We start from the raw sequence: 9,203 nt of genomic DNA, 5'->3' as shown, positions 1-9,203 counted from the left end.
GAATGCCCTTTCCCTCAAAAAAAAAAAAGTGGAATGCCCTAGGCAGATCCAGAGCAACTAAAGAAAAGTGAGGTTGCAGCAACTGCGTGCAACAATTGGCCAACCTATGTAAATATCTGTTGTGCTTTGTTGGGCAGATAAGGCGGACAGAAAAATTATCCCTCCCCGCATCTTCTTGGATTATATTGTTGCACACCGACTATTACTATTTTTTTTTTGCATTGAGAGTGTCGCCCCCCGACGACTTAACTATGAAACCAGCTAGCGTGAATGTGCGGAAATCCAATTTGGAGCACGTGCTCCTGCACGTGAAAATGAATTTCAAAATGTCAAAAAGGTCCCAACAAAACTTTGATGTATTCATAGTCACATCCAAATGCCACCTGCAAAGTTTAGGTAAAAGGTTTAAATGTTTTGGCCTATGAAAAAAAATTGAACACCAAATGCTACCCCAAACTTATTTTTCAACCAAACGAAACACTACTACTTTGTTTCGCATAAAAATTGGCAAGCATGCTTGCGACACTGACATTACTATTATCCCTCCCTGTATCTTCTTGGATTATTATCTGTCGCACATCGACGATCACTAATTTTTTTATTGACAGTATCGCACACCGACAATTTAACTATGCAATGAGCGTGAATGTGGTGTTATAAAAAGCAAACGTTGTCTTCTCTTTTTATTGGAGGGAGGCAACGGAAGTCAACTTGTAGCTAGTCCTCTTGTGTTTTTATTCCCGTAAAATAGGTCTTGTGGTCATAACCTCATAGTGGTGAGTGTGTGTGCGTGTGTATGAGCTTATGCGTTTGTACCATGTTTCTAAAAGAAAAGTCAAAATTCTCATTACTCCAATTCTCAAAATGGCCATAGATTATCTGACTTTATTCTATATAGTATATCCTGATTCTCAAATTCTCAAAATGGTCATACATTGCTTACATTGCTCAACATCACCACTACAACCTCTCACTCGCCCGAGACCATTGGGCATGTGGTTCCCGTAGGTGATGTGGTTGTTGCGTCCAGAGGGTTGGCATATGTGCCCGAGGCTCTCTTCGTCAAATAGATTTGCAGTTTCCTCACTACTTTGGACGCTGCTAACCCTGGATCCAGCAAGATGATTGATTGTCTCGTGAAGGACAAGGCCATAAAAAATAAGAAGAGAGGTGGTGTTAGCCCTCCTGGTATCATTTTGAAGTAGAAACCAGACAAGTGCAAAAGCAAGAAGGTGATAACATGAGAAAGGTGTCTGTGGTTGCTTGATGGACGATTATTCGTATTTTGCCCCGCCGTCACGTTATGCTTGTGTCCGTTGCCTCTGTCGATGTTTGTTTCTCGAGTTACCACGAGTTTGTGGGGGCTCACTCGTGAAGTTGAGTCTGATGTGCAGGAGGGTTGTAGGGGTAGTGCGCCGGGGGCGTTTGCCTGTCTTATCATTGTGGTCTCGTGGCCTCATAATTTGGAGTAGTCTGTTTGCATCGTGGGATTGTGGCTTTTGGCTTGGTTGACTTTCATGACCAAGTTTGTAATGGTTTTCATTTAGTTTTCCACAAAAAAACTGAATAACCCTTTTCTCCATAATTAATAGATGAGGGAACGATTCTCAATTCTCGGACGACATTTCAACATTTACCCATATATAGAGAACTTATGCATAAATAGGGTGTCAAAAAAGAACCTGTGCTTATATAAGTTTTGTCAAATAAAAACAGATCTTCCCAAACATGCTTTTTCTTAGCCGCCTCTTCCCAAGCCATCTACAATGCGACGTCTCGTCGCTCTCCCCGTCCTTTCGCTTGCCCTTTTTTTTCTACCGCTGCGCGCACTTGGTCGCATTTTCGGCCAAGAGTACCACTGTTGGGAGATCCACCGAAAGTGGGATGCCCTGAGCGATCCAAGGGCAGTGCCGTCGACTGACCGTGACCGGCGACTTGGTTCCGGCAAAAGATCGCAGACGCTTTCTCAATGAACGGCGCTGCGTGGCTGGCCTCAGATCAGCCCGATCCCGTCCAGTCCTTTCTTGACCCGTTTTCTCCGGAAAAACGATGAAGGCCGATATCTCTCTTTTTTTTTTGCGGGAAAAGGCCGATATCTCTTTAGACACAAGATGAATCTGACAAGTTGAAGCGTGGACGACAAAAGCTCCTCGATCGGGAAGATGGTCAGTCGGTGCCTGCCAGCAGGAACTCCGGTCCGCTCCACCGTACGTACGTGCCACTGCCATGAACGAACATGCGCGCATGCACGTTGTTGCTACGCCAAGGAACTGTGCTGGTGGAACGTTTTTGCAGCTCCTGATGATCTGAGCCGGAGCACGTACGTTCTCCCAGCTCTGATCACTTGATCAGCATCGGTGCGCTGTACGTGCTACGTCGTTCGTACGCATGTCTTTGTTTTCTCCGGCGGCACGCAACTCACCGACGGCTCAGAACCAACTGCGCTCGATCGGCATGCATGCATGCACGCGAATTGATCTGGAAACGTCCAAAACGAAAATGGTGCGTGCAAGGCTCAAGCAAACGATCGGCCAAACGATTGGTCAATCATGTGTCCACCTGCGATTGCTTCCTTGCCAACACCGCACCGGTGTGGAGTGTCATTGTTGGCTTGTTGCCCCTGTTTGGCAACGTTGAGCAGTCAGAGCATCTCCAACAGGTGATGAAAAGCACCACCGCGGTCATGAAAAAACACCGTTGTGTTATAAAAAACTGTCGTTTAGGCACCTACGGGCAAAAACACCAGTCCATGGGACAGTACTCCACAACATCTGCATTCAAGATACAGTTTCAGGGCCTCAGCTTGTCGGACTACAGGCACATCTTCTCGAAAGCATGGGCGCCAGGACACATCAAGATTTTCGCCTGGCTGCTTCATACGGACTAAGGATGGCAATGGGTCGGGTTTGGATCGAGTTAAAAAATATCAAATCCATATCCATATTCATGAAGACAGTCTCTGCCCACCAATAAAAAAATTCATGGGCGAAAATTTGTGTCCATGTCCAAACCTGATGGATATCCATACCCATTCGATGTCCATCGGGTCCTCTGAAGACATATACATAAGACATAACACAATGTGCACATAAGCTATTACACCCATGCGTCAATGCGTGTGTGAAAAAGCAGAGACAGAGGGGTCGAGGGGATACGGAGTTGCTTTGTCGTAGGCCGGTGGTGCTGGTTGTTGCAGTGCTCCACCATACATGGAGGTAGCAGCTGACACCGCCGACCATCTCTCGGGATGCAGGAGGAGTAAGAAGAGGAGACAGAGCTGATACTTAATGATGAGTCATTTAGCAACGAGGTAAAATGATGAGAAGGGGGGCTGAAGTAATATTAAGGTGGGGATTGAATGTCAACTAATGAAAGTTAGGGTGTGGATTGTGCAATTTGTATTGCATGTTTTAGATAATAATGGGAAAAATTACAGTAGGACGTGTGACTCTAGGGTAGGGATAGCAGAATATTGCCCATTATGTCAAACTACCGGATCGGGTTTAGGTATATCCATGGGTACCAGATTATATCCATGCCCTACCCACAAGTAATCGGGTCGTGTTTGGGCGCTGCCCATGGGCGCAAAAGCATATCCAAACCCCGTCCATACGGGTCGGATATCCATGGGTATCCTTGTCCATGGGTAAAATTGCCATCCTTAATAGGGACAGGCTATGGTGCAATGACGGCCTTCAAAGGAGGGGATGGCCCAACAACTACTTCTATCAATTCTGTTTCAGAAACCTGGAGAGTTCGGCTTGTTGAAATATATTGCCCACGTCTCTCCATCAGTTCGGACTTTTGGATAAGTTGGTTGGAGCATGAATTCAATATGGTATCAGAGCCAAGAGATCTTGAGTTGACGACGTGCGTTAACGAATGCTTGCGATGTTTGAGATGCTCGTGTTTGCACCGTGTCCAAATTGTCACTCGTTTTCTTGTCGCCAACTCGTGGGACACCCGGAATCCGGGAGTGCCCCACCATCTTTTGCACTCATCCGCACACTTCTCCTTTGCATTGATATCTCAATCGAGTTACCGGAACCGGAACGCTGCCATGGCACCATTTTCGTTATCGTTGCCGTGGGACCCCTTTCCTTTCCACCACGGTGACAAATGCTTCATGATGCTCTTGTCAACTTTTAATAAAAATTGCATAAACTTGTTCATGTCATCCGCATCATGATAACAACAATTAAAATGTTTAGATTGTTGTTGTAATAAATTACTAAGGCATATGGAGATTTACTGGATTCGTTATTTGTTATATCCGGCCCCATTTAAATTGTTTAAATGGTGTAGTTTTGTCATGCCTCACCTCTTGCCATGTTAACCAACATTTAATATTGTTGAGTACCTAACCGAAAAGAACTAAATAATTGATTTGGTGTTTCGTCAATATGCAACCCGTTGCATATTGAGCTCCACTTAATTTGTAGTTTTGGTTGTTGCACTTTGCCACGCTTCATTAAACCGGACATGCATCATAATTGTTTGTGCATCATGCCATGCTTATGTGATGGTTGTTTACTATGTTGTTTGCTTCTTTCCGGTGTTGCTTCTTCGGGTTGGTTCCGATAACGTCGCGTTTGTGAAGATCTGTTCGACTACGCCCGTTTGTCTTCTTCATGAACTCGTTCTTCTTCCTTGCGGGATCTCAGGCAAGATGACCATACCCTCGAAATCACTTCTATCTTTGTTTGCTAGTTGCTCGCTCTATTGCTATGCTGCGATACCTACCATTTGCTATATCATGCCTCCCATATTGCCATGTCAAGCCTCTAACCCACCTCGTCCTAGCAAACCGTTGTTTGGCCATGTTACCGCTTTGCTAAGCCCTCTTATAGCGTTGTTAGTTGCAGGTGAAGATGAAGTTTGTTCCATGTTGGAACATGGATATTTGTTGGGATATCATAATATCTCTTATTTAATTAATGCATCTATATACTTGGTAAAGGGTGGAAGGCTCGGCCTTATGCCTGGTGTTTTGTTCCACTCTTGCCGTCCTAATTTCCGTCATACCGGTGTTATGTTCCTTGATTTTGCGTTCCTTACGCGGTTGGGTTATAATGGGAACCCCTTAACAGTTCGCCTTGAATAAAACTCCTCCAGCAAGGCCTAACATTGGTTTTACCATTTGCCACCTAGCCTTTTTTTCCTTGGGTTCTGCAGACTCAAAGATCATCTTCATTTAAACCCCCGGGCCAGTGCTCCTCTGAGTGTTAGTCCAAACTAGAGCACCGTGTAGGGCCATCCCTTGGCAACTTGGGTTATGTCGGCTCCTGTATACTTAGCTTATCCGGTGTGCCCTAAGAACGAGATATATGTAGCTCCTATCGAGATTTGTCGGCACACCGGGTGGCTTTGCTGGTCTTGTTTTACCATTGTAGAGATGTCTTGTAACCGGGATTCCGAGTCTGATCGGGTCTTCCTGGGAGAAGGAATATCCTTTGTTGACCGTGAGAGTTTGTGATGGGCTAAGTTGGGACACCCGTGCAGGGTTTTGAACTTTCGAAAGTCGTGCCGGCGGTTATGGGCAGATGGGAATTTGTTAACGTCCGGTTGTAAAAAACCTGAAACTTAACTTAATTAAAATGGGTCAACCGCGTGTGTGGCCGTGATAGTCTCTTTCCGGCGGAGTTCAGGAAGTGAACACGGTGTTGGAGTTATGCTTTATCGTAGGTTGTTCTAGGATCACTTCTTGATCATAGTTTTCTCGACCGTGCATTTGCCTTCTCTTCTCGCTCTCATTTGCGTATATTAGCCACCATATATGCTAGTGCTTGCTGCAGCTCCATCTCAAACCTTTTACCCTTCCTATAAGCTTAAATAGTCTTGATCGCGAGGGTGTGAGATTACTGAGCCCCCGTGACTCACAGATACTTCCAAAACCAGCTTGCAGGTGCCGATGATTTCGTGCAGGTGACGCAACCGAGCTCAAGGAGGAGCTCGATGAAGATCTCGTTCATTGTGTTGTTTCGTTTCAGCTGATCAGTAGTGGCGCCCAGTTGAGGCGATCGGGGATCTTTTGCATTAGGGGTAGTCTTCTTTTATTTTGATTCCGTAGTCGGACCTTGATTTTATTCTGGATGTTGTAATGCTATATTCATGTATTGTGTGAAGTGGCGATTGTAAGCCAACTCTTTATCCCTTTCATATTCAGTACATGGGATGTGTAAAGATTACCCCTCTTGCGACATGCCTACTATGCGGTTATGCCTCTAAGTCGTGCTCTGACACGTGGGAGATATAGCCGCATCATGGGTGTTACATCGATCCCACGTCTAAGGACTAAAATAGTCTAGACGTGAGGGGGAGTGTTGAAATATATTGCCCATCTCTCTCCATCAATTCAGACTTTTGAATAAGTTGATTCACTTGTTCTGAAAATGTAATGTTTCCCTTGCTATATGGCGAGCAACAACGGCTTGGGTTGGATTGAACCGGCCAGATGGAATACAAAGAAAAACACAACGGAGATTGTGACAGAGAAGATCGGGACCACCAAACCTGAACATAGGAAAGGGATTCGGACTATGATCTTGATCATACTCTGGGAAATTTGGAAGCAGAGACGCATGCACTTTCAGAACTGCTGTCGCTAGCCATGAAGATATACTAGCCGCTATTTAAGAGAGATGTTGAGCTCTGGAGGCAAGCTGGAGCGATCTGCATTGAGCACCCCATGGGGGACAGTAGGGAGTAGTCAGTGCAACGTTTTGAGTGTGTTTTCTGCAGTTATCTCCACTAGTGGAAACTGTATGTATCTTTTTTTCCCGTCTGCTCCCTGCTTATCAATGAAATACAAGCCAGCCATCAGCTGGATCTTTCGATTTTTTCCATCATGCCCAAACAGTGCCCCCGCTGCTGCATATTCGCAGCAACCATGCAGCTGCCACAAAAACTATATGCCTTCTTTGGTTCATAGGATAGAAATTTAAAGAAATAGAAAAATCATAGGAAGTGAGATGACATGCATCTAAATTTCTATAAAGGAAGAGATGTCATTTGATGCATAGGATAGAAATTTTTTCATTGAGTCTAGGCTAATGTTTTTTTTCCTTCAAAATGTGAAGGATTGAATCCTATCCTACATAGGAATAGGAATTCATTCCTATAAACCAAAGGCGCCAAAGAAATTTTTCCTTTGCAAATCCTATCCTATAGAATTCCTATAAAATTCCTACAAACCAAAGGAGGCCTAAACTCGGCCACGCGCAAACCCAGCGGCCCCGCGGAAGTTTTCCGCCCCCCGTCCACATCCCACCCGCCGCCGATTCGCCAGCCGGTCTCACTGCTCCTCCCGTCGAACCCATGGCGGTCCCTGCCGTGGTTCCCGCCGATAGTGGCACCAAGCCAAAGCCGCTGGTCCGCCGTGTACGTCTTGTGCCGCCACGGGCCGCCGCCGCCGGCTGTCGTCTCCAAGGCTCGCCTAAAGCAGCGCGCGTGCACCACTGGCGCCCGAAAGAGGTCGCCAGGGGATCCGCCAAATAATGAATTAATTGTACACGGCGCCAATTGAACGTCTTGTATGGGCTGACCTATATATAAAGGTCTCGGACGCTCTCGTTTTCCAGAAGATTTCACAACTTTTTGCTCGGTTTTGCTCTTTCGAGCCTGGTTCTTAGAAATTTTTACAAGTTTTCGGCCCGGTGTTTTCAGGTTTTTTTCCTTTGTGTTTTGCTTGGGTTTTCTTTTGTTCTTTCCTTTTTCATCTACCCTTTTTATTTTTGGTACTTTTTTATCTGTTTTCTAGTTTTTCTAAATTCATGAACATTTTTTGAATTCATGAACTTTTTCAAATTGGTGAATAATTTTCCAATTTCCTAAAGTTTCTCAAATCCATGTTTTTAGAAATCATGATTTTTTAAAATCCGCAAACTTTCTACAAATTCATGAATTTTAAATCCATGATTTTTTTTCAAATCCACATTTTTTTGAATTTAGATTTTTTTAGCAAAATTCATGAACGTTTGCATATTTGTGATAAAATCCAAAACCGCAATCATTTAATCAGAATTTTTTTGAGTTCATTCAAATTTTTAGAAAAAACTAAAAGGACAAAAAACATTACCAGTTTTTTTTACACAATGTTTTTTGAGGGAATTTGTCACACAAGTAAGTAGCGTTAAAAACGTGCCAGCGTGCCCGGGCTAGTGTGGGGCGAAGCGAGTAGCCGAGTGAGCCGGGGGCGAGATTGGGCCGCCCGCCGTTGGCATGCACGTGAGCGCCAACTCCCAAATCGGCGAAATCACTAATTCCGGAGTATTCGTTGCAACCCAAAAAAAGAGTATTCATTGTAAAGATCACTCTAATTTCCCTGATTGCGACAAATGGCGCCCATGCAGCGCGCCACTTGTCGTAAGCTGAGAGTTTTCTCTTTTGTCAAAATGTTTTATTTCTCAAATCGTGCGTCCAAATCTTGAACCGGTAAGATTCCTCGCGTCGAGATCTTCAAAACTAGATGCTATGTTGATAGGTTTTGACGAAACGGACAAAAAAAACCGGATGAAAAAACCAAACCGGGAGCACGGGTTTTTTCCTTTTCCGAAAGAGGCACACCCATGCCTCTCACAAATCACAACTGTGCCTCTCGCGGAAGCAAAATCATGACTCTCGCGGAAGGAAAAAAAAAGAGAAAACACGTTTTTTCCATTTTCGAGGAGGCACGCCCGTGACTCCCGTGAAAGCACAACTGTGCCTCTTGCGGAAGCAAAACCGTGACTCTTATGAAAGAAAAAAAAACAGAAAACATGTTTTTTCCCTTTCCGAGAGGCACGGCCATGACTCTCGCGAAAGCACAACCGTGCCTCCCGCGGAAGCAAAGCCGTTACTCGTGAAAGAAAAAAAAACAAAAAACACATTTTTTTCGTTTTCGAAAGGCACGGTCGTGACTCTCGCGAAAGCACACCCGTGCCTCTCGCAGAAGAAAAACCATGACTCGCAAAAATAATAATAGAAAACGCGTTTTTTTTTCGTTTTCAAGAGGCACAGCCATGACTCTCGTGAAAGTAAAACCGTGCCTCTCGCGAAAGCAAAATCATGTCTCTCTCGAAAGGAAAAAAAATAAAATGCATTTTTTCACGTATTTTTTTAAAAAAATTTGATTGAAAAACTAAGGAAGACCGGTGAAAAACTAAAACATCAAAAAACCCGGAAAAACCGTTTAAAAAGCCGAAAACGTGTGCCAAAAAATAAAA

The sequence above is a fragment of the Triticum aestivum genome, chromosome 1A (assembly GCF_018294505.1).
Source record: "Triticum aestivum cultivar Chinese Spring chromosome 1A, IWGSC CS RefSeq v2.1, whole genome shotgun sequence".
In the NCBI taxonomy this organism is placed as follows: domain Eukaryota; kingdom Viridiplantae; phylum Streptophyta; class Magnoliopsida; order Poales; family Poaceae; genus Triticum; species Triticum aestivum.
The sequence above is the reverse complement of the archived record's forward strand: the minus strand, read 5'-3'. Positions refer to the sequence as shown.